Raw genomic sequence first — 27,722 nt, 5'->3', positions numbered from 1 at the left:
ACTTTGTCAGGGCCCGGTACAAGAAGGACCCGAAAACAAAGGAGCTTACCACGGATCCGAAGACCAGGCAGCTTGAGCTTGTTCTGGTAAGGAATACACCCCCGCGTAATTAGCTCCATATGGTTGCATTCTAATTAATGAAGCCAAATTTCTAAATGGTTCACATTCCTTCCGCAGGCGACTGAAAGCAGTAGCGCGGGGTCGACTAAGAGCAACCCTTGGGACACCACTCTAAATAGGGCGTTGAATGTAATGAAGAACAAGGATAAGCTCAGTAAGCCGACGTCAGCTGGTCGTGTGGCCGGCAAAGGCTTGTCGACAAAATGGGGGTCATACTATACCGCTGGTGTGCGGAAGGAGAAAAAGACCAGCTCGGAAAGCCAGGCGCGAGAGGTTCAAGAACTCAAGGCACAGGTGGCGCGGATTCCGGAGATTGTCCAAGAGCAAGTGGAACAACGACTCGGAGCGACGATCACCGCCCTTGTGCCTACCTTGATCTCGGGGTTGAGTGCGTGGATTGCGGGCGGCCAACAGGGGCCGCCCCCGATTCCTAGCTTCACGGCCAGCAACTCGCATAATGCGATGGCGGGGCCATTGGTGCCTCCGGCGGAGGCGGCATTGGTGTCTCCGACGCCGGCACGGGAGCTTAATGCACCCGGGTGTACGCCGGCCGGCACCTCTTCAGCAAGCGGCCCCTCCGTCAACTGCACGCCCGCCGTTGGCGGTGCGTCGACATTAGCCGAGCTCGACGCCATCATCACGGTAACTAATTAAGCCTCTCTCGGCCGAGGACTTCATCTCCTTGCCTTTGACTGGGCATCCCTGACGCCCTACATGTTTTCGCAGGGCGCCGCCGACGTTCCGTGCACTCTCCTCCACTTCGTGAACAACGAGTTGGTCGATGTCGCCAAGGGCAAAATCGTTCAACCGGGCAACCCCTTGTTCCACGGTACCCAGATGCCACCCAACTTGTTTAGGGTTCAACTGGTTCGGGTGCTGCCAGGCTGCGACGACTTGTTACCTCCGATTCGACCCGTCGGGGCCGACGATGAAGACGTGATGACCCTCAGCGCCTGCCTGAGCTGGCCCCTGCTTTGGCCGAAGAGCCAGATTCGTTTGGGGGCGGGGGACACCACCCCAAAGACAACACCGCCAGTCGTGCCGGCGCCAAGTCGGCCCCATGGCAAGACCGCCGTAACGGTGCCGGACATCCCTATGCCACTGGATCCAAACATGCATATGGCACAGGATCAGAACGACGACGACGACGACGATGATACATTTGGCAACGTCGATCAGTACTTTGCCGATCATGGGTACGATGGCGACTTCATGGGGCCTCCTTCTCAAGAACCAAACCCAACAAAAGACGTGTGCGATCTAGCTGGTACCGCGGAGAAGCCAAGTTGCAACAGGCGCCGTCTGGCGTTCAGCTCTCAGGAGACGCCTCCAGCTGCCGACTTCACCGAGCCTCAGATAGGCGAGGTGCGAAATATTATCAGCCCCAACACACTCAAGAAGGCGGTCTGTGAGCAGAACTCGGTCCCATTACAGGAGAAGAAGAAGGCACGCAAAAGAAAGACTAAGAAGGGTGCGAGCCAGCCGGCACCGAGTACGATCCGTGCTCAGGACGGGCCACCTTCACCGCAGGATATCTCGAGGAGGGTGCATGTGGCGGGTAGGGCGATGCTACCGACAAATATGCTCAATGCTGCAACCGGTGCTATGCGGAGTCTGCATGACAGTGTTCTTGCTTTGGAGAAGCGGCGTCTCAGAGAGAAGGATGTGGCATACCCGGTTTTCGCGGCCAAGGTGCCAGAGGGCAAGGGCTTTGTGGATAACTCCATCGGGCGTACGATCGTCCTGCGTTTTGATGACATCCACGCTATGTTGAACCTTCATCCGCTGCACTACACCTTCGTTCGGCTATTTTCGCTGAGTATGGAGATGCGGATCATTCGCGACAAGACCCCGGACATCGTGATAGTCGACCCCTTCTACATGCGTGCCAAGATCTTGGGCAGCGCTGGGGACCGGCAAGTCGCGAGTTCTTACCTCGAAGGCGTCATTCTGGCAAACCAAGATAAGGATAACTTCCTCGTGCCTTACTTTCCCGAGTAAGTCCTCCCCTCAACCGGCCCGTAACATATGAATTCTTACATTTCGATCGTTTTTCTTTTAACATTCCGTGTTTTCTGCAGTGACACACGTTGCACGCTCATCCTCCTAAGCCCCAAATATTCCATGGCCACGTATTTCGACCCGGACCGTCAGTCGAACGTAGACTACACAAATGTCAAGAAGGTTCTTGATGATGTTCTCCCCGGCTACGCCAAATCTGGAGGCACCTTCACCAGGCCTATTCGTAAGTACGGCAAGCACGTGTTCTCCCACAATACGACGTTCTGCTGCGTCAAGCAGCCGCCTGGCGGTCAGAAGGGTGCCTACTACGCCATCCATCACATGCGGGCGATCGTACGGGACCATCATCAACTTCTGCTACCGAGTAAACTCAAAGATTGGGCAAAGAGCGTGTCGGCAATCCAGGACGCGGACCTCCGACAAGAATTCTTTCGCATCCAGTCGGAGTTTGCGGAAATCATCCATCAAGATGTCCTTCGTACCTCGGGGCAGTTCTACCTCAACAATCAACCGTCCAACAGTGACATCGACACAATGCTACAAATGCAGGCTGACAACGACCGTTATTTCATGACTCCCACGATAGACGGCGGCTTCATCCACGCTCCGGTCCCTTGAGTCGAGTCGAAAGCAGTGATGCTGTGTCTAGTTCTGAAACATCGATTGGCTCATGTTGTAATTAAACTTTAATGAACTTGTAGTATGTCTCTTTGGTTTCGAGAGTCGTTCAACTTAGATGTAATCGATGCTATTAATGTCTTGCTTTTCTCTTCCGATCGTTCTGTTGCATACTTATATATTGCTTATGTATTGTCTGTGAATTGGTACTAACGTTTCGTTTGGCTAGTGCATAGCGATGCCGACGTATGTCGTGTACAAGGGTAAGGTTCCCGGAGTCTACGATGACTGGGAGGAGTGTCGGAGACAGGTTCACCGATTCAGCGGTAACAGTTACAAAGGGTACACCACTAGGGCCGAGGCCGAATCTAGATACGCCCGCTATCTAGCGGGAGAGGGGAGGGAGCGTTGGAGGAACCGGATGAAGACGAGTTTCATCGTGATGATGCTCATCGTGATGACCGCAGCTCTCTTCTATGTGATGGTAGTTTAGATGATCGATATCGACTTGTAATGTGAAGACAAACTCGCTACTCGCGGTCTCGAGACTTGTAATATAATGTTCTATCTTTGTTCGGTCTTTTCAATTCGGAGACTAATATGATGAATTGTATTCGGAGACTAATATGATGAATTGTATTCAAAGACTAATCTTCTATTGTATTCGATGAATCTGTTGTTGATGTGTGCTGTCTATATTTTGTCAAATTATACATTTTGTAACCTGTGCAAAAAACAGAAAATAAAAAACAAAAAAACCTAATATTCATACTAATGGCGCATCACATGACAGTGCGCCATTAGTATGACAGTGCATACTAATGGCGCATCACTGGGTAGTGCGCCATTAGTATGCCGCGGTTACTAATGGCGCATCCAGTGGTGGTGCGCCATTAGTATGCCAAAGCACCTGGATATACATGGCCCCTGGGAGGCATACTAATGGCGCACCCTGGCCTATACTAATGGCGCACCCGCGGTGCGCCATTAGTATACCAGATACTAATGGCGCACCAGGTGGTGCGCCATTAGTAAAAATTACTAATGGCGTGCTATTAATGGCGCACCACAGATGCGCCATTAATGGCCATACTAGGTGCGCCATTAGTAGGGGTTTTTCTAGTAGTGTTTGGTTGGCATTGGCGTATTTTAACCTTTGAAGTCTTGCATTCCAAACTTCTTCACACAATCCTTGAGGTATTTTTCTTGTTATATGAAGATGCCATTTCTCTGTTGACCCATTTGAAGACAAAGGAAGAACTTTAGCTCCCCCATCATGGACATTTGATATTGCTCTTGCATCATATGGCCGAACTCATCACTGTATCTTTTGTCAGTGCAACCGAAGATAATGTCATCCACATAGATTTGGCATACAAATAGTTCTCCGTCATATGCCTTCATGAAGAGAGTGGGATGTAGAGAACCAGGTTTGAAGCCTTTTCTCTTCAGGAAGTCTTTGAGTGTGTCATACCGAGATTGAGGAACTTGTTTGAGGCCATATAGTGCCTTGTTGAGCTTGTAGACCATATCAGGATTCTTTGTATCTTCAAAACCAGGTGGTTGAGCTACATATACTTCGTCTTCATTTTTACCATTGAGGAAAGCACTCTTCACATCCATTTGATACATGAGGATGTTGTTGTGGTTAGTGTAGCCTAGCAGTATACGAATGTCTTCAAGCCTAGCCACGGGAGCAAAGGTTTCATCAAAGTCAATTCCCTCTACTTGTGTGTAACCTTGAACAATGAGTCGAGCTTTGTTTCTGATAACTTGACCAAGTTCATCTTGCTTGTTCCGATAGATCCATTTGGTGCAAATAATGTTGTCTGGTGAGGGTCATGACATTTGACTAGCTCCTAGACATTGTTGAGCTAAAATTGTTGAAGCTCTTCTTGCATAGCTTGAATCCATTCTGGTTCCATAAATGCTCCATCAACTTTCTTGGGTTCAGATATGGAGACGAATGCAAAGTGCCCACAGAAGTTTGCTAGTTGTGTAGCTTTTGATCGAGTAAGGGGACCAGGTGTATTGATGCTATCAAGAATTGTAACGCCCTCGATGTGGCTATATCTCCCACGTGTCGAAGCACGACTTAGAGGCATAACCGCATTGAAAGCAATGTTGCAAGTGAGGTAATCTTCACACAACCCATGTAATACATAAGGGAAAGAGATACATAGTTGGCTTACAATCGCCATATCACACAAATACATGAATACAACATTACAACAATCAAATACAATCAAGGTCCAACTACGGAATGCGACAAGGTCCCCGATCGACCCCAACTGGGCTCCACTACTGATCAACTAGAACGAAACAACACAAAGGACAAGATCTTTGTCGAGCTCCTCCCGAGCTTGGTTGCGTCACCTGCCCGGTTCAACGGCACCTGCAAGCTGGTTTTGAAAGTACCTGTGAGTCACAGGGAATCAGCAATCTCACACCCTCGCGATCAAGACTATTTAAGCTTATGGGTAAGGTAAAAGGTATGAGGTGGAGCTGCAGCAAGCGACTAGCATATATGGTGGCTAACATACGCAAATGAGAGCGAGAAGAGAAGGCAAAGCACGGTCGATAAAAGTATGATCAATAAGTGATCCTAGAACAACCTACGTCAAGCATAACTCCAACAACTGTGTTCACTTCCCGGACTCCACCGGAAAGAGACCATCACGGTTAGACACGCGGTTGATGTATTTTAATTAAGGTCAACTTTAGGTTTTCCACAACCAGACATTAACAAATTCCCATCTGCCCATAACCGCGGGCACGGCTTTCGAAAGTTCAAATCCCTGCAGGGGTGTCCCAACTTAGCCCATCACAAGCTCTCACGGTCAACGAAGGACATTCCTTCTAGCGAGAAGACCCGATCAGACTCGGAATCCAGGTTACAAGACATTTTGACAATGGTAAAACAAAACCAGCAACACCGCCCGAATGTGGTGACAAATCCCGATAGGAGCTGCACATATCTCGTTCTCAGGGCACACTCGGATGAGCGCTCCATACAACTAAAACCAAACCTCGAGTTTCCCCGAGGGGGCGCTGCACAGGACTCTAGTTTGGACCAACACTCAGAGGAGCACTGGCCCGGGGGTTTAAACAAAGATGACCCTTGAGTCCGCGGAACCCAAGGGAAAAAGAGGCTAGGTGGCGAATGGTAAAACCAAAGTTGGGCATTGCTGGAAGAGTTTTATTCAAGGCGAACTGTCAAGGGGTGCCCATTATTACCCAACCGTGTAAGGAACGCAAAATCTGGGAACATAACACGATATGACGGAAACTAGGGCGGCAAGAGTGGAACAAAATACTAGGCAAAAAGGCCGAGCCTTCCACCCTTTACCAAGTATATAGATGCATTAATTAAAATAAGATATATATTGTGATATCCCAACAAGGAACAACAGCTCCATGTTCCAACAAGGAACAAACTTCAATCTTCACCTGCAACTAACAACGCTATAAGAGGGGCTGAGCAAAGCGGTAACATAGCCAAACAACGGTTTGCTAGGACAAGGTGGGTTAGACGCTTGGTTCAACAATATGGGTGGCATGATAAGCAAGTGGTAGGTATCGCAGCATAGGCATAGCAAAAGAGCGAGCAACTAAGCAAGCAAAGATAGAAGTGATTTCGAGGGTATGGTCATCTTGCTGGAAATCCCGTAAGGAAGAAGAACGAGTCCATGAAGAAGACAAACGGACGTAGTCGAACGGTTCCTCACAACGCGACGTTATCGGAACCAACCCAAAGAAGCAACACCGGAAAAAGAGCAAACAACCTAGTAAATAACCACCATATATTATCACCATTAATAGCAATAATCCTTAGGGAAAACTTTAGGTGGAAAATAACCCAAGATAACTCCAATGAAGAGGTTGATGGATTTAAAATATCTCATTCTTGACAACATGTGAATCATGAAAACATGAACTCAAATTATCAAGAACGACATAATACCACCTCCAATAATATGGAAGAAAGAATTGCACTCCGGATAGCAAGATGAAGAAAGCTTGAGCTCCTTTGAAAAGAATCTAAATGAACACTTGGAGAAGGAATTATTTCTTTGATGAACCATCATGTATAGCCTCCATGAAGAAACTCCGGTAACAAAAGAATAAAAAGAAAGAGAAATTGAAAACACAAGGTGAATCCTTGCAATGATTTAGATGGATCTTCGTGATGATGTAATGCGGAAACCATGGAACTCCAGAAAAGAAAAGATAAGCATCTTGACTGAGAATGTGATACGATGAACCACTCCGGAAGAGAAATTGAGTAAACTTGATGAAACAAGAATAAGAATTACATTATGCTTTATCCTTCACCAGTTAAATTGATGACAAAAACAATTGATTTGGCACACCACTTATTCTTGTAGAGAGGATTAAGATAGATATTGCATAAATTTGAGAAGGTCTTCGACGAACCACCAGTAGGATGTAAGAACGAATGAATCGATACAATAACAAAGGAAGAGAAATCTTTAACGAACCACCAGTACGAATTGAAAATGAACACAGAGAAGATAAAGAAACACCGGGAAGAATTATAAAATGAACGAAGATGCTTGAGAGGATTTAGATACATGAGAACGAAGGGATCACGAACTGAATAGAGAATATAGTTGAATGACCCACCAGTAAGATTTGGAGAATGATGGCTGAAAGCTGAGAATGAATAATATTTGAAAAGATGGCCTTCGGAGGAAATAAATGGAAAACAACTCATGAAATGCTCCGGGTGGGTGAAAAGAATTCTGACAATCAAAACAATTATGAGAGGATGACAACAAGCTAGAATCACGAGTCTTGAAGAGAATGGAGCAAGATTAAAGAGAAACTCTTTTTCGGTCTTCCAAAATCTGAGAATGACGATGAGAAACGCCACCATGAATTATTGAGGCACTCCGGGAGAATCCCAAAAAAACGAAGAGGTTGAACCAACGATGAAAAGAAATTGAAAGATCTTGGAGAAAGGCATTTGACTAATGATAACTCATTCTTACGTCAAACTTTGAAACGAATTTAGGATAGCTCCGGGAAAATAAGAAGAGTCAGGTAAGATCCTGGGAAAAGACCTGTGGGTTAGGGCCCACTCAAACGAAAACACCGATAGAATGATTTAAAAGATAGATTGGGCCGATTTTAATTGAATGGCTTGAATGATATAACATCCTCGAAATAGCTTGAACGAAAGAAGAGTGGAAACACGAATCTTTTGAGATATCTTTAGCACTCCGGAACAAAAGAATAGCAAAGAGTGGAAGATTATGAGGTGCACCGGTATGATAAAACTTCTGAAACGAGGAAAACGATATGATCAACACCAAAAGCTTGATTTGAATCCACCAGAGAAGAAAAGAATGAATAATAATGAACTTGAGGCTCCGTTAGTATCTTCATGAGCATCACCGGATAAGAACATTCAAAGACAAGAATGAAGAGTCTTCACATGAATAAAATGGATACTCGATTAAGATATATGAGCCCTTGAAGAAAAAGGGTGGGAGGGTGGGAAAACAAAATCAGCTTGGGACGAATGAAATGAGCACCGTTGAGGAGAACTGATACTTGATCTTGCGGATGTTGCAATGATCGGATCCACTTGAAGAGAAGCACACCGGTTAAAAAGGATTGACATGACACACTCGATGATCGAGAAGGATTAGTATTCACGTAGAAATATGAGAACACCGCTTAGGATTGGTATGGAATCAACACTTGTCTCTGAAGCAACTCGAATACCACAACTCAAAACAAAACAAAGGCTTGGCTTGCAAAATAAGCCGGAACAAACATATGATAGAGATTTCATCCAAAGTTTTCGTGGTGGGGCCTACACGGGCTCGATCGTACAGCACCATCATGTACAAGGTAGTGCACATGACATACGAAGCGTCCCCGAGTCGGCATAGCCAAGGACTCTTTAAGACACAACGAGACCACTGTAAAAACCAACCGTGAATAGGTGGACCACTAGACGTCGAACCCCAATTTGATATCATACATCTGTCGGAAAGATATCCTAAGAGCTACTTGAATTCCCACTTATAAACTCCCGAAATTTTTCGGTTATGCAATCAGGTGTTTGGGATACAGGGGAAGCATAATATCTCACCCAAAACTAGCAAATCCTACATCCAGTTGTATCCATCCTTCAACACATAACCAAGAAACCTTCGAAAATCATCTACCTCAACCTTCGAAAAGCATCTGTTATACGAGTTATGGCAATACTCCCGAACTCCCACCCTAGTACTGGGTGGCATCGAGGTTATCTCACCAACAACTGCATAAAAGAGATTTTCGATGTCGGCGAACTAAACTCCGGTATTCCAGAACTGCAACGATAAAATTGTGACGACAACACCTTGGAGCTCAACTACCCAGGACACTGCCACAACCCCTAAATGACAGGAGGCACCAAGAACAATGTTCTCGTCACAAATCGATCGGAACGATTCCGAGATACCCGTGTGATCCTAAATTTTTTTTAGTGAAATTTGAGAAGAGAAGAGTCAAAACTCTATGTCAGGATGCCTTACCAGAGCGATGAAGGGACTGGGGAGTAAAAAGAATTCCTAAACTCTCCGATATATAATTCCTAAATCACTCAAAATAATTTTCTAGACTCAACAACATCAGCTAATTCGATCAAGCAGGGGGGCTCCTAAGGTCGGGGAAGGCTCTGATTACCAACTTGTAACGCCCTCGATGCAGCTATATCTCCCACGTGTCGAAGCACGACTTAGAGGCATAACCGCATTGAAAGCAATGTCACAAGTGAGGTAATCTTCACACAACCCATGTAATACATAAGGGAAAGAGATACATAGTTGGCTTACAATCGCCACTTCACACAAATACATGAATACAACATTACAACAATCAAATACAATCAAGGTCCGACTACGGAACCAAAATAAAAGAAGACCCCAAATGCGACAAGGTCCCCGATCGACCCCAACTGGGATCCACTACTGATCAACTAGAACGAAACAACACAAAGGACAAGATCTTTGTCGAGCTCCTCCTAAGCTTGGTTGCATCACCTGCCCGGTTCAACGGCACCTGCAAGCTGGTTTTGAAAGTATCTGTGAGTCACGGGGACTCAGCAATCTCACACCCTCGCGATCAAGACTATTTAAGCTTATGGGTAAGGTAAAAGGTATGAGGTGGAGCTGCAGCAAGCAACTAACATATATGGTGGCTAACATACGCAAATGAGAGCGAGAAGAGAAGGCAAAGCACGGTCGATAAAAGTATGATCAAGAAGTGATCCTAGAAGAACCTACGTCAAGCATAACTCCAACAACCGTGTTCACTTCCTGGACTCCACCGGAAAGAGACGACCACGGTTACACACGCGGTTGATGTATTTTCATTAAGGTCACCTTCAGGTTTTCTACAACTGGACATTAACAAATTCACATCTGCCCATAACCGTGGGCACGACCTTCAAAAGTTCAAATCCCTGCAGGGGTGTCCCAACTTAGCCCATCACAAGCTCTCACGGTCAACAAAGGATATTCCTTCTAGCGGGAAGACCCAATCAGACTCAGAATCCCGGTTACAAGATATTTCGACAATGGTAAAACAAAACCAGCAACACCGCCCGAATGTGCCGACAAATCCCGATAGGAGCTGCACATATCTCGTTCTTAGGGCACACTCGGATGAGCACTCCATACAACTAAAACCAAACCTCGAGTTTCCCCGAGGGGGCGCTGCACAGGACTCTAGTTTGGACCAACACTCAGAGGAGCACTGGCCCGGGGGTTTAAATAAAGATGACCCTTGAGTCCGCGGAACCCAAGGGAAAAAGAGGCTAGGTGGCGAATGGTAAAACCAAAGTTGGGCATTGCTGGAAGAGTTTTATTCAAGGCGAACTGTCAAGGGGTTCCCATTATTACCCAACCGCGTCAGGAACGCAAAATCCGGGAACATAACACCGATATGACGGAAACTAGGGCGGGGAGAGTGGAACAAAACACTAGGCAAAAGTCCGAGCATTCCACCCTTTACCAAGTATATAGATGCATTAATTAAAATAAGATATATATTGTGATATCCCAACAAGTAAACATGTTCCAACAAGGAACAACATCTCCATGTTCCAACAAGGAACAAACTTCAATCTTCACCTACAACTAACAACGCTATAAGAGGGGTTGAGCAAAGCGGTAACATAGCCAAACAACGGTTTGCTAGGACAAGGTGGGTTACAGGCTTGGTTCAACAATATGGGTGGCATGATAAGCAAGTGGTAGGTATCACAGCATAGACATAGCAAAAGAGCGAGCAACTAAGCAAGCAAAGATAGAAGTGATTTCGAGGGTATGGTCATCTTGCCTGAAATCCCGCAAGGAAGAAGAACGAGTCCATGAAGAAGACAAACGGACGTAGTCGAACGGTTCCTCACAACGCGACGTTATCGGAACCAACCCGAAGAAGCAACACCGGAAAAAGAGCAAACAACCTAGTAAACAACGACCAAATAGACATGGCATGATGCGCAAACAAGTATGATGCATTTCCGGTTTAAAGAGGGCATGGCATGGCAAAGTGCACAAACAACCCTACAAATTAAGTGGAGCTCAATATGCAACTCCGTTGCATATTGACGAAACAACACATTCAAGTTATTTAGTTCGATCTCGTTTATGTACCCAACAATATTAAATGTTGTTAAACAATGGCAAGAGGGGAAGCATGATGAAACTATCTAATCTAGGCAAGTTTAAATGAGGCCGGAACAACAAAACAACAAGTCTGGAAACTCCTCGTATGCATATATTAGGTTTGGTACTGTTCTGCCCTAAACATAATTTTAGAGTTTGTAAGCATGCAAAGTGATGCCACCATGTTAAACTAGGCAAAAATTCTACCCCATTTACATATAAAGATTAATTAAAACCGAGCTACGGTTAATTAGTTATGAATTAAACCTTTTTAGCATGGCATAAGAGTAAATCTACACAAACAACAATTTAATAATTTTAACCATGGATGAAAATGAAAAATTATTAAACTAGATGAAAAACTAAGCAAGTTTCATATATAACTTATTTTAAATTGATGTACGGTTTGTGAGTTAGAATATGCATGAACATTAAGGGGTTTTCTGAAAAACTGCAGTTCTCTGATTAATTAGCAAATTCATTCGTGAAAAAAAAACAGGCATCGGGCCGAATTGGAGCTACAGGCCGAAACATCTCATGGGTGCTGGGGGTTGCCTCACATAATGGGCCTTGGCTCGGTCGATGGGCTGCAGCAGGCCGGCTGAGTGGAAGGATGAGGTGGGCGCTGGGCCTAGGCGAGGCCGGTCCAGGCGAAGTCAACGCAAGTGGGCGAGGTGCTCGATCCCGAGCTGCTGCTCGATGCAAAGGACGCAGAAGAGCCGGCGATGCAAGGCGCGTCAACTTCAGGCGATGCAAGGCATGGAGGAGATGCGGATCCGGGCACTGGATGGCGTCCCAAGTGAGATCCAAGGCGAGGTAGGGGTTTGGCGGCCATGGCGCGGCTCGGGTCTTGGCGGAGGAAGGAGGTCCGGTGAGGGCACGCGGGTGAAGGGCGGCGGATCCGGCCAGGAACGAGCTCCGACGGCGGCTTGAATCCCGCTAGGGCAGAAGAAACATGGAGTTGAGAGTGGGAGAGCAAAGCAAAGAGAAAGGAGATGGAAGGCAGGAAAAGGAGGGCGGCAACACTGCTGGGTTCGCCGGCAAGGGTCGCGGTATGGCCATGGTCAGGGAGGAAGGAGCCGCTACTGCTCGCCGGTGGCTCAGTGCTGCTGCTGGATCGACGAGGAGGAGCTCGGGGAAGGAGTACGGCGTGGCAGGGTGGTCCGGCAGGCGCGGGAAGCGGCGGGTCTGGTCGTGGCCTTCATGAGCGGCCGGCACGGGCGTTCCTATAGAGGAAGAGACAGGGGGAAGAGATGAGCAGTGAGAGAGAGGATCAGAAGAGGAATGAAGGAGCAGGGGCGAGGCTCATCTGTTGGGTCCGCCGGCGGCGTGGCTGGACAGACGGAGGCTGCAGGCGCTGCGAGATGCGGTTGGATCGAGGCGAGGAGGTGGATTGGATCTGGATCCCGAGGAAGATACGGTAGGTGGCAGTGGCTCGACGGGACAAAGTCCCTAGATTCTAGGGTTGCTGCCTAGGGGATTGGTCTATATGTAGTAAGTGGATTTTTGGATAGGGGCATTTGGTCCCTCCGATCTTAATCGGATGGACGGGAAAAAATAGGTTAGGTAGCCTAAAGAGAAAAAATGAGACGTTTTGTAGATGTTTGGGGATGATCCGTACACGACGGTGACGACTGCTCGGGTCGGGTCCGGGACAATTTTCGGATGCACGCGAGGAGGGCCGCAGGCTGGCGAGAGAGGTTAGGTTGGACCTGGCGGTAGGTAGTGCAGAAGGCAAAGGGCTGAGAAGAGATAAGAGGAGAGGCCCGGCAACTGTTTCCGGAGACCGAAAACGTCCAACGTTAGACCGGCTATAATGCCGCTATAGTTTAACAGTTGGGCTATCAAATGAACTCCTAATGCGATGAAACTTGACAGGCGGTCTATCTACACTAAAATAAGACCACACGCCAACCTTCAACCCATTCCGCGAACATTTAAATGGCCACTTCTAAAATAATATTCGAACGTGCCGCGGGCGCGTGCAAGTGTGTCTGGACTCAGACCGAACAACGGACGGAACTGGGGAACCCGGACAGATGCAAGTTTTGTAAACATGATGATGCAATGCATATGATGCAATGACAAGATGCAACACGCAAGTGAATGACATGGCAAGGACGGCGAATAACTGGGGGACACCTGGCACAACGGTCTCGGGGTGTCACAAGAATCTTCTCAATCTGAACTTCATTTGTGACCCGAGGATGGACATGGCGAAGACTTTTCTCTTGTTGATTGTTATCTTCATCTTCAGCATTGCTTCATGTTGAGTAGGAGCTAGAATGACAATTTCTTCTTTTGCCTATTCCTCGATGAGTACGATTTCTCCAGTACCCATTAGCTTGATAGATTCACTAGGAGAAGCTTCATCTATCACATTTGGCAGGTGTTGTCTTTGCGAGCCATAACTCTCATCGAACCACACATCTACAATTTCAACCACTTTAGAGTGAAAGAGGTTGAAAACTCTGTAGGTGTGTGACTCCTTTCCGTAATCGAGCATAAAACCTTCATGTGCTTTCGGTGCAAATTTGGAAGTGAGATGTGGATCCTTGATCAAGCACCTAGCACCGAAGACTTTGAAATATCTTACGTTTCGCTTCTTACCAGTGAGTAACTCATAAGATGTCTTCTTGAAGAATTTGCGAAGATAAACTCTGTTGATGATATGGCATGCAATATCAATGGCTTCAGGCCATAACTTTCTTGGAGTCTTGTACTCATCAAGCATTGTACGAGCCATCTCAATGAGGGTTCTGTTCTTGCACTCCACGATGCCATTCTCCTGAGGTGTGTATGGAGTTGAGAGTTCATGAGTGATGCCCAGTGTATGAAGATAAGTGTTCTTGAATTCTATTCCATTGCCACTCCTGATGTGCTTGATCTTGATGGCATAGTTAGTTATGGCGCGATTGGCAAATCGTCTAAAGACATCCTGTACTTTGGTCTTATAGAGAATTATGTGCACCTAGGTATATCTAGAATAATCATCGACAATAACGAAGCCATAAAGATGTGTAGTGTTAGTAAGGGTAGAGTAGTGAGTAGGGACAAATAAGTCCATGTGTACCAGCTCGAAGGGATGTGAAGTCGTCATGATTTTCTTTGAGGGATGTTTTGCCCTAGTCATCTTCCCGGCTTCGCAAGCACCACATAGATGATCCTTCTTGAACTTGACGCCCTCGATGCCAATGATGTGCCTCTTCTTCATGAGAGTGTGCAAGTTCCTCATGCCCGCATGTCCTAGCCTTCGATGCCCAAGCCAACACTCTAAAGCTTTTGCTAGAATACATACGACAAGCTGTGGTCCTGCGGAAAAATCTACCATATATAGATCACCTCTTCGATAACCTTCGAAGACAAGAGATTTTTGAGAAGCCATAAGCACAAGGCAACGATATTTTCCAAATATCATAATCATTTCAAGATCACAAAGCATTGACATAGACATTAAGTTGTATCCAAGGGATTCAACAAGCATCACTTTATCCATGTGTTGATCCTTTGAGATAGCAACTCTACCTAGGCCTAATACCTTACTTTTACCATTGTCAGCGAATGTGATATGGCTTTTAGTAGATGGTCTAAGAGTTGAATCCATGAGAAGACTTTGATCACCGGTCATGTGGTTGGTGCATCCACTGTCCATAATCCATTCAGTAGCTTTCGGAGTTGTACCCTACAGTGCAGTTAGTAGGATAGGCTTCACCAAGAGTATTGTGAAGCATATACATTTGATGAACAAGCATACTATAGAAATTAAGATTCTTGGATGGTAAGATGGGATGTTCATCAAGAAATCTAGGGACGAAATAAATGGTAAGACCATTTTGGCACTTTATCTTGCATCCCACAAGATGTTTTAGGTCCCCAGCATTGTCTTCAGAAGTCAATTATTTTCGGCTGGAGACCCGACCCTGCAAAATAAGTTAATTCTTCTTAACCACCCACATTTTAAGGGGTGTCTTAGAAGCAATGAGTCTAAGTGCACCATCTGCAAACTTTGGCATTGGAGCCCTAGCAAATAGTTTTGTAGGAGGTGAATAGTATTCAAACAAATATGCAAAAAAATTCTTTGATTTGTGAACATAGCCTTTCCGCCATTGCTAGACTCTCTTGTACCATGCAACTTTTGCCGGTACCATAAACCCACCATTTACCTTCCTCAAAATAGCCACCATACCTACCTATTATGGCATTTCCATAGCCATTCCGAGATATATTGCCATGCAACTTTCCACTATTCCGTTTATTATGACACGCTCCATCATTGTCATATTGCTATGCATGATCATGTAGTTGACATCATATTTGTGGCAAAGCCATCGTTCATCATATGTTAGAAGAAACACGCTTATATTCATGAGTCTGATGATAATTTCCATGCAAAACATTGGTGTTATGGTGACCTTGTGAGGTCCTCTATTTGTATGAAGCCTTTGGGCCGTATGAAGCCTTTGATTTGGGGTTTGTCTTCTTCCCTGTTGGTGTCACGATGACATTCACGTGAAGCTTCTCAAGACGACTTTTGGGAACCCAGATCTACTTCATAGGTGACCCATTCCTGCAGTTAGTTCCAATAAACCTGGCAAACACTTCACCGTTCTGATTCTTGAACAGTTTATAGTTTGAGTCAAATGACTCATTAATGATAATAGGGTTAGCACAAGTGAAACCAGATAGGGTGGATGGATCCACTGAAGGGCCCTTTGCAGCCACCCGTGTGGTTTTGGGGTACTGCTCAGGCTTCTAGTAAGATCCATCAACATTCATTTTCCTCTCGAAACCAACACCCTCTTTCCTAGGGTTTCGGTTCTGAATCTGTTTCTTGAGGACATCACATAGCGTCTGATTCCCTTTGAGCAATGTCTTCAACTTGGCATTCTCATGAGCAATAGTAGTGGTATCCTCAGAAGAGGGGTTAGTTACCACATCAATAGTTGAATATATTGCAACTTCAGAAGCAGTAGAACATCCAACAATAGAGATGTCATTGTCATGCTTAAGGCATTTTAAACAAGGATGCAAAAAATCTTCCTGAGCGGAACGGATCTGTTGGTAGTGAATCATTTTCTTTTTGAAGATCTTCTTGAGACACTCTCAGTATCTCTAGATCTTGCTTCCTTTGAAGATAATCATAGAAAAGCTTTCCATGAGTAGCTAAGGGGGTTTCATGACGACTTTCAAGTTCCTCGTACTTAACACGAAGATTTTGGATGTCTTCGATTAAGGGCTGAGTTTGATTCATTTCGTCGTCCAATAGGTCATCGCTTTTGTCTAGCGATTTTTGAATCTTTTCCATGGTTGTTTGTTGTTTAGTTGCAATTTCAGCAAAAGTCTTATAACTGGGTTTGGATTCACATTCAGAGTCATCTTCACTGTAGGTCTAAAAGTAAGAAATGCGAGAGTTTACCTTGGCACCTCGTGCCATCAACCAATATGTGGGAGCAGAATCGTCGTCAGCATTCTCTTCAGCGTCGGCGTCGTTGATACGTCTCCATCGTATCTACTTTTCCAAACACTTTTGCCCTTGTTTTGGACTCTAACTTGCATGATTTGAATGGAACTAACCTGGACTGACGCTGTTTTTAGCAGAATTGCTATGGTGTTATTTATGTGCAGAAACAAAAGTTCTCGGAATGACCTAAAACTTCACGGAACATCTATTCGGAAATAATAAAAAACTCCTTGCAAAATATGAAGACCAGGGGGCCCATCACCTGTCCACGAGGGTGGGGGGCGTGCCTACCTCCTAGGGCGCGCCCCCTACCACGTGGGCCCCCTGGAGCTCCTCCGACCTCAACTCCAACTCTATATATTTGTTTTTGGGGAAAAAAATTAGAGAGAAGAATCCATCGCGTTTTACGATACGGAGCCGCCGCCAAGCCCTAAAACCTCTTGGGAGGGCTGATCTGGAGTCCGTTCGGGGCTCCGGAGAGGGGAATCCGTCGCCATCGTCATCATCAACCATCCTCCATCACCAATTTCATCATGCTCACTGCCGTGCGTGAGTAATTCCATCATAGTCTTGCTGGACGGTGATGGGTTGGATGAGATCTATGATGTAATCGAGTTAGTTTTGTTATGGTTTGATCCCTAGTATCCACTATGTTCTGAGATTGATGTTGCTATGACTTTGCTATGCTTAATGCTTGTCACTAGGGCCCGAGTGCCATGATTTCAGATCTGAACCTATTATGTTTTCATCAATATATGAGAGTTCTTGATCCTATCTTGCAAGTCTATAGTCACCTATTATGTGTTATGATCCGTTAACCCCAAAGTGACAATAATCGGGATACTTACCGGTGATGACCGTAGTTTGACGAGTTCAGGTATTCACTACGTGTTAATGCTTTGGTCTGGTACTCTATTAAAAGGAGGCCTTAATATCCCTTAGTTTCCGCTAGGACCCCAGTGCCACAGGAGGGTAGGACAAAAGATGTCAAGCAAGTTCTTTTTCATAAGCGCGTATGACTATATTCGGAATACATGCCTACATTACATTGATGAACTGGAGCTAGTTCTGTGTCACCCTAGGTTATTTACATGATGAAACGCATCCGGCATAATTCTTCATCACCGATCCATTGCCTACGAGCTTTCCATATATTGTTCTTAGATTATTTACTTTTCCGTTGCTATTGCTATCATCACTACAAAATACCAAAAAAATTACTTTTGCTATCGTTACCTTTTGCTACCGTTATCACTACTATCATATTACTTTGCTACTAAACACTTTGCTGCAGATACTACGTTTCTAGGTGTGGTTGAATTGACAACTCAGCTACTAATACTTGAGAATATTCTTTGGCTCCCCTTGTGTCGAATCAATAAATTTGGGTTGAATACTCTACCCTCGAAAACTGTTGCGATCCCCTATACGTGTGGTTTATCAAGACTATTTGCTAGCGCCGTTGCCGGGGAGCTTAGCTCTATTCTTTGAGTCACTTGGGATTTATATCTTCTTATCATTATGAAGAACCTGAAAGATCCAAGAACCAAGATTTATCCCTCAACTACGAGGGGAGGTAAGGAACTACCATCTAGCTCTTCACTTGATTCACCTTCTGTTTTGAGTAAGCTTGCAGCACCTAAACCTGCTTCTGCTATTCGTTCTGATATGTCGCATGTTATTGATGATGCCACTTCTGCTATGCATGATACTTATGATGAAACTACTTCTATGCTTGATACTACTGTGCCACTTGGTCTATTTCTTGATGAACAACTTGCTAGAGTTAGAGAGAATGAAAATATTGAATTTGATAATATTGATGAAAGTGATGATGAAGACTCACCTATTATTCCTGAGGGTTATGTTTTTGAAAAAGAAGCTGCTTTAGCTATTTTAGCTTGCAAAGATAGATACAAACTCAAGAGGTTATTAGCTAAATGGAATAAGCAATCTCTAAATGCTAGGATGAAGCATGACCCTGCTTTTGCTACTTCACCTATCTGTGTTACTGATAAGGATTATGAATTCTCTGTTGATCCTGATATAATTACTTTGGTTGAATATGATCCTTTTCATGGCTATGAATCTGAAACTGTTGTGGCACATCTTACTAAATTAAATGATATAGACACCCTGTTCACTAATGGAGAGAACTCGCTACTTTTATATCCTTCAAATATTTCTGTTCTCGTTAAAAGGTGTTGCTAAGATATGGTTTATTTCTCTTGATACTGGTTGTGTGCGTAGTCCCCAGGATATGATTTATTACTTCTCTGCTAAATATTTCCCCACTCATAAGAAACAAGCTGCTTTAAGGGATATATATAATTTCGTGCAAATTGAAGAAGAGAGTCTCCCACAAGCTTGGGGGAGGCTTCTCAAGTTACTTAATGCTTTGCCTGGTCATCCTCTTAAGAAAAATGAAATACTTGATATCTTTTATAATGGACTAACCGATGCTTCTAGAGATTACCTGGATAGTTGTGCTGGTTCTGTTTTTAGCGAAAGAACACCGGATGAAGCTGAAATTCTATTGAATAATATGTTGACAAATGAAAATAATTGGACACTTCTTGAGCCAGCTCCTGAGCCAATTCCTGAGCCTACTCCTAAATCAACTCTGAAGAAGAGGGGTATTCTATTTCTCGGTCCTTAAGATATGCAAGAAGCAAAGAAATCTATGAAAGAAAAAGGTATTAAAGTTGAAGATGTTAAGAATTTACCTCCTATTGAAGAAATACATGGTCTTAATTTACCGCTTGTTGAAGAAACATATGATCTTGATCCATTACCTATGAAGAAACTCGTGGTCTTGATAACCCGACACAGGTAGTAAAGGTAAATTCTCTCTATAGATTTGATGAAGGTGATATCCCTCGTTATAAGTCTCCTAGACAATGCTTAGATGAGTTTGACAATTTCATTGTTAAACAAGAAAACTTTAATGCTTATTTTGTTAGACAATTGAAATATAATTCTGATATGCTTGAATACTTGGGTGATTGTATGGCTAACATCAAAGGTGAACTTAAACTTATTAGTAAACATGCTTCTATGGTTACCACTCAAGTAGAACAAGTACTTAAGGCTCAAAATGATTTGCTCAATGAATTGAATAGTAAGTATAATGATAATGCTGTTAGAGTTATGACTAGAGGTGGTAGAATGACTCAGGAACCTTTGTATCCTGAAGGCCACCCTAAGAGAATTGAGCAAGATTCTCAGAGAAATAATATAGATGCACCTAGTCCTTCTAAAAGGAAGAAAAAGAAAAATGATAGGACTTTGCATGCTTCTAGTGAACCTGTTATTGAAACACCTGAGAATCCAAATGATATTTCTATCTCTGATGCTGAATCACAATCTGGTAATGAACCTGAAACTAGTGAGAATGTTAATGATAATGTTCATGATGATGCTCAAGCTAGTAATGATAATGATATAGAAATTGAACCTGCTGTTGATCTTGATAACCCACAATCAAAGAATCAACGTTATGATAAGAAAGACTTTGTTGCTAGGAAACACGGTAAGGAAAGAGAGCCTTGGGTTCAGAAACCCATGCCTTTTCCTCCCAAACCATCCAAGAAAAAGGATGATGATGATTTTGAGCGCTTTGCTGAAATGATTAGACCTATCTTTTTGCGTATGCAATTAACTGATATGCTTAAAATGAATCCTTATACTAAGTACATGAAAGAAATTGTTACTAATAAAAGAAAGATACTGGAAGCTGAAATTTCCACCATGCTTGCTAATTATACTTTTAAGGGTGGAATACCAAAGAAACTTGGAGATCCAGGAGTACCCACTATACCATGCTCCATTAAAAGAAACTATGTTAAAACTGCTTTATGTGATCTTGGAGCCGGAGTTAGTGTTATGCCTCTCTCTTTATATCGTAGACTTGATTTGAATAAGTTGACACCTACTAAAATATCTTTGCAAATGGCTGATACCTGTTGGTATTTGTGACGATGTGCCTGTTGTAGTTGCAAACGTTATAACGGACTTTGTTATTCTTGATATTCCCGAGGATGATAGTATGTCTATTATTCTTGGAAGACCCTTTTTGAATACTGCAGGGGTTTTATTGATTGCACTAAAGGCAATGTTACTTTTCATGTTAATGGTATGAGCATACGGTACACTTTCCAAGGAAACAACCTCAAGTTCATAGTATCAACTCTATTGGAAAAATCCCATCGATTATATTTGGAGGTTTTGAATTTCCTCTTCCTACTGTCAAGAAGAAATATGATATTCTTGTTATTGGGGATGTGTGTATCCCCGTTGAGGTAACATAGTGTTATTCGAAATTTCTCCAGTTCCTTGTTATTTGGAATGAGTTCGTTAACAAGACTTGATCAACCTTGTTAGTGGATTCTCTTTGATGATCATGAGATGGATGAAACTAGAAGGCACAACCTTCTGTACCCTCCTTTTACTTTCTGTTATTTATATTCAATAAAATAAAATTAGTATTTTTCTGTCTGTTATCTGATTTATTCGTGCATTATAAAAATAACCCAAAAATAAAAGTTCTCCAGATGCCCTGAAATTGAAATATGATTTTTTCTGGAATATTTGAGAATATTTAGCACTGAGAACACAGCAAGGGGGGCATCCACCTGGCCACGAGGGTGGAGGGCGCGCCCTACCCCCTGGGTGCGCCCCCTGCCTCGTGGGCCCACGGTGGCCCTCCTCCACTTATTCATGCACCCACACACTCCTTCCTCCCACAAACACGAATATCCAGTTCATACCTGAGTCCAAGCTCATTTTGCTGCCATTTTCGATCTCCTTGCTCAAAGCACCTCTCACAAAACTGCTTGGGGGGTTGTTCGTTGGTATGTGACTCCTCCATTGGTCCAATTAGTTTTTGTTCTAGTGCTTTATTCATTGCAAATTTGTGCTGCTTAGGTGACCCTGTTCTTGAGCTTGCATGTCAAATTTATATGGTCAAAAGTAGTTTTGATGCATGATATAGGCTCTAGGCACATGTAGGAGTAGTTGTTATCAATATTATTGAGCTTTGTTCACTTTTATTTTGAAGTTACTAAAAATTTCAGAATTTTTCAGAAAATAATGAAGAGATTTTTGAGGGGCTCATCGAGCTGAAGCTCGAGGGAAAAGGCATAGAAGCCCAAGTATAATCTGCCTCGCACCACGGAGGTTCGGCCATGTGAATGGCCTTCCAATGATTTCTTGATTGCAGCCGGGATTTATGAAGATTTTTATGAATTGGCTGAGAATGCAGGCCTCACCTCCTTCCTCCACGACCAACATGAACAGTATCTCTTACTCACAAATATCTTTGTGCAAAACTTACATTTCCATTCTAGGAGCTCACCACCTACGGTGGAGTTTTATTTATATGATGAGCATAAGGAGATGTCACTTTATGATTTTTGTTGGGTTTGTTTGGTCCCTTTCGAGGGCACGACAGAGGAACCACATCGCGGCGATGTGGATGGGTTTATTGATACCATCACTATAGTGGAAACGAGGAAGGTTTCTGATGCACGAATCACTAGCATACATTTTCCTGTTTTACGCTACTTTGCAATATTTGCTAGTCGTTGCTTAATTGGTCGCGGGAACTGTGGAAACCTTAGTGTTCCTGATATTATTGTTTTGTTCCACGGTTTATTCAGTGATAACTCTGTTAGTATGGGCGGTATTATTGCTAAACGGTTAAGTCTGAACCCTACAAAGGTGCCCATTTTTGGAGGCATCTATGCTTCATGCCTAGCTGGACATTTTAACATACCTATTTGGCATTATGAGAAGGAAGAAAAATTGTTGCCTCGTGTTTATTTAGATTATAAGAGTATGGTGGCAGACGATGTTATTGTTAAGAATAGGGAAGGGGAGCTTAAATACAAATTGTTCTTTGATAAACATCATCCTGAGACTATTACCCTGCCTGCTCCTTCCCTGTTTGATTTATCTACAAGCCAGTACCTTGTTCCGTTAGAGGCTATTCACGCCTATCGGAACCCTACATCAGCCACAGAGCTAGAGCCGGAAACACAAGTTGATCCTCCACGACAGTCTAATTACCATTGGGATCCAGAAATGATTGCCAACCAGTGGCAGTCACAGTCTTCTTCTCCTTATTACGACCCCAACTATTATTATGGATATCCGCCAGGACAACCGTGGCCATAGACCAACTTAGGCCAAAAGCCTAAGCTTGTGGGAGTACGTATTTCCCACTGACGTTACATTCATATTCACACACTCATTGCTAGATGTCGGTGCTCATACTTTTTCATTGTATCATCCATGCTAGTTTATTTTCCTTTTTATGACTCTCTTCTTGTGTGTTTGATAAACCTTAAGAAAAACCAAAAAAAATTAGTTGTAGCTTTTAATCAGTTTACTTTCCAAGCTTGTAGTAGTAATTAAAAAGGAAACCCAAAAAGATTTCATGTTCTTCTTTTGCTTGTTGGGAGCTTTCCCGTGTAAATAGTTTTATTTCTTTTCTTTTCTTTGGGGTCGATAGGAGAAGACCTTAATTAAATTTTTGAAGTAGCTCTTATATGCATTATTGTTGATCTGAGAAAAGAGCCCATATTGCCTTGTCTTCTCCTATTTATTGAATGCTTGCAGATTCCAGCTTAGTCCAATGCACATGCACTATTATTATTATTCACACTATTCGGTCGTGCAAGTGAAAGGCAATTATGACGATATATGATGGACTGACTAAGATGAGAAAAGCTGGTATGAACTCGACCTCTCTTGTTTTTCTAAATATGATTAGTTCATCATTCCTGATTCAGCCTATTATGAATAAACATGTTTGCAATGACAACTAGAGATCATAGTTTCTTGTGCCATGCTTGATTAGCTAGGAGCTTATAATGGTTTACCTTGTGTGTCAACATGCTATTAAAATGGTTGTGATATGGTATGATAGGGTGGTATCTCCTCTGAATGATTTAAGTAACTTGACTTGGCGCATGTTCATGCATGTAGTTGAAACGAAATCAACATAGCCTTCACGATATTTATGTTCATGGTGGATTATATCCTACACATGCTTGCATTCGGTGTTGATTAATTTTAATGCATGTTCATGACTATAGTCGCTCTCTAGCTGGTCGCTTCCCAGTCTTTTGCTAGCCTTCACCTATACTAAGCGGGAATACTGCTTATGCATCCAACTCCATAAACCCCAAAGTTATTCCATATGAGTCCACCATACCTACCTATATATGGTATCTACCTGCCGTTCCAAGTAAATTTGTATGTGCCAAACTCTAAACCTTCAAATAAATATCATGTTTTGTATGCTCGAATAGCTCATGTATCAACTAGGGTTGTCCGTATCTTCCATGTTAGGCGGGTTATTCTCAAGAGGAGTGGACTCCGCTCCTCACTCAGGAGAAAGTGGCTGGTCACCGGGATGCCCAGTCCCATGCTTTATGCAAATCAAATCAAAATAATTGCAAACAAAACTCCCCCTGGGACTCTTGTTAGTTGGAGGCACTCGTTGTTTCGAGCAAGCCATGGATTGATGCTTGTTGGTGGAGGGGGGGTATAAACTTTACCATTCTGTTTGGGAAATGCCTATAATGTGTGTAGCATGGAAGATATTGCCATCTCTTGGTTGTTATGTTGAATATGAAAGTATATCGCTCAAAATATTATTCATCTCTATTTCAAAACCGAGCTCTGGCACCTCTACAAATCCCTGCTTCCCTCTGCGAAGGGCCTATCTATTTATTTTCATGTTGAGTCATCATATTCTTATTAAAAAGCACCAGTTGGAGAGCACCGCTGTCATTTGCATTAATTACTATTAGTTTACATTGAGTATGACTTGACGGGATCTCTTTTACCATGAATTACAATGTCTAGTCAGTCCTTGATCTTTAAAGGTGCTCTGCATTTATGTTTTGTAGTCTCAGAAAGGGCTAGCGAGATACCATCTTGTTATATCATATTATGATTGTTTTGAAAAAGTGTTGTCATCTGAGATTTATTATTTTTGCTTGCTAGTTGATTATGCCATTGATATGAGTAAACTTGAGACCTAAGCGTTATTGTGAATGTGGATAGTCATAATCTTTGCTGAAAACTTGAATGCTGGCTTTACATATTTACAACAACAAGAGCAAACAGAGTTTGTAAAAGTTTTTCTTTATCACTTTCAGTTTATCAACTGAATTGCTTGAGGACAAGCAAAGGTTTAAGCTTGTGGGAGTTGATACGTCTCCGTCGTATCTTCTTTTCCAAACACTTTTGCCCTTGTTTTGGACTCTAACTTGCATGATTTGAATGGAACTAACCCGGACTAACACTGTTTTCAGCAGAATTGCTATGGTTTTATTTATGTGCAGAAACAAAAGTTCTCGGAATGACCTGAAACTTCACGGAACATCTATTCGGAAATAATAAAAAAAATCCTTGCAAAAGATTAAGACCAGGGGGCCCACCACCTGTCCACAAGGGTGGGGGCGCGCCTACCTCCCTAGGGCGCGCCCCCATACCTCGTGGGCCCCCTGGAGCTCCTCCGACCTCAACTCCAACTCTATATATTTGGTTTCGGGGAGAAAAAAAATCAGAGAGAAGAATTCATCGCGTTTTACGATACGGAGCCGCCGCCAAGCCCTAAAACCTCTCGGGAGGGCTGATCTGGAGTCCGTTCGGGGCTCCGGAGAGGGGAATCCGTCGCCATCGTCATCATCCACCATCCTCCATCACCAATTTCATGATGCTCACCGCCGTGCGTGAGTAATTCCATTGTAGGCTTGCTGGACGGTGATGGGTTGGATGAGATCTATCATGTAATCGAGTTAGTTTTGTTAGGGTTTGATCCCTAGTATCCACTATGTTCTGAGATTGATGTTGCTATGACTTTGCTATGCTTAATGCTTGTCACTAGGGCCCAAGTGCCATGATTTCAGATCTGAACCTATTATGTTTTCATCAATATATGAGAGTTCTTGATCCTATCTTGCAAGTTTACAGTCACCTATTATGTGTTATGATCCGTAAACCCCGAAGTGACAATAATCGGGATACTTACTGATGATGACCGTAGTTTGAGGAGTTCATGTATTCACTATGTGTTAATGCTTTGGTCCGGTACTCTATTAAAAGGAGGCCTTAATATCCCTTAGTTTCCGCTAGGACCCCACTGCCACGGGAGGGTAGGACAAAAGATGTCATGCAAGTTCTTTTCCATAAGCACGTATGACTATATTCGGAATACATGCCTACATTACATTGATGAACTGGAGCTAGTTCTGTCACCCTAGGTTATTTACATGATGAACCGCATCCAGCATAATTCTCCATCACCGATCCATTGCCTATGAGCTTTCCATATATTGTTCTTCGCTTATTTACTTTTCCGTTGCTATTGCTATCATCACTACAAAATACCAAAAACATTACTTTTGCTATCGTTACCTTTTGCTACCGTTACCACTACTATCATATTACTTTGCTACTAAACACTTTGCTGCAGATACTAAGTTTCCAGGTGTGGTTGAATTGACAACTCAGCTGCTAATACTTGAGAATATTCTTTGTCTCCCCTTGTGTCGAATCAATAAATTTGGGTTGAATACTCTACCCTTGAAAACTGTGGCGATCCCCTATACTTGTGGGTTATCAGTCGTGACCATTTTCTTCAGTGTTGAAGATGGACTTGGCGACGAATGCTGAAGCTAGAGCCAGGCTTTCCACACATGAATCAGATTCCTCCTCAGACTCCACCTCCGCCTCCTCAGATGCAGACTCCTTCTTTGAATCCATTTCCTTGCCAATGAATGCACGAGCCTTGCCAACCGAGCTCTTCTTGTGGGATGATGACTTTGAAGACGACTTCGAGGATTTCTTCTTATTATCGTCGGAGTCATATTTCTTGCTCTTCTTCTTTTTCTTTGCTTCCTTGTCCCATTGAGGACATTCAAATATGCAGTGGCCTGGCTTCTTGCATTTGTGGCGTGTTCTCTTCTTATACTCACGAGTGGAAGCCTCATCATTCTTGAAGCTGGATCTTGAAGACTTTCCGAAGCGATTCTTCTTGGAGAACTTTTGGAACTTTCTCACAAGCATTGCTAGCTATTTTACACGGTCTTCAAGATCATCAGAACTGCAGTCAGATTCTTCAGAGATTGGCCGTAATTGGGACCATAGATATCTCTCTTCCTAGATAGCTGGAATTCATGTGTGGTGTGCCTCTCAGGTATGTCAGATGGATCGAGATCTCTGAAGTCATGGCGCTCTTGGATCATCAAGGCCAAAGTGTCAAATGAGCTGTCAAGTGATCTCAGTAGCTTGTTCACTATTTCATGCTTGGTGATTTCAGTGGTGCCAAGTGCGAGAAGCTCATTTATGATATCAGTGAGGCGGTTGAAAGTGAGCTGGACATTGTCATTGTCATTCCTATTCAATCGATTGAAGAGATTGCGAAGCACATCTATTCTTGAGTCTGTCTGTGTTGAGATGCCTTCGTTGACCTTGGACAACCAGCCTAGACTAGCTTTGCAGTTTACAAAGCACTCACATGGCCATACTTCCCTTTGGATAGATGACCACAAATGATGTTCTTGGTGGTTGAGTCCAGTTGCGTGAATCAGTTGACATCAGCAACGGTGACGCCTTCACCGACTTTGGGAATGCCATTCTTCATGACATACCAGAGGTCAATGTCAATGGCTTCAAGATGTGCACATCTTATTCTTCTAGTAGGGATAATCGGTGCCATCGAAGATGGGGCATGCATCAGAGACTTTAATTATCCATGCAGTCGACATAGCTAAAACTCTAGGTGGTTAAACCGA

Source organism: Triticum aestivum, chromosome 4A (assembly GCF_018294505.1).
Source record: "Triticum aestivum cultivar Chinese Spring chromosome 4A, IWGSC CS RefSeq v2.1, whole genome shotgun sequence".
Lineage (NCBI taxonomy): Eukaryota > Viridiplantae > Streptophyta > Magnoliopsida > Poales > Poaceae > Triticum > Triticum aestivum.
The sequence above is the reverse complement of the archived record's forward strand: the minus strand, read 5'-3'. Positions refer to the sequence as shown.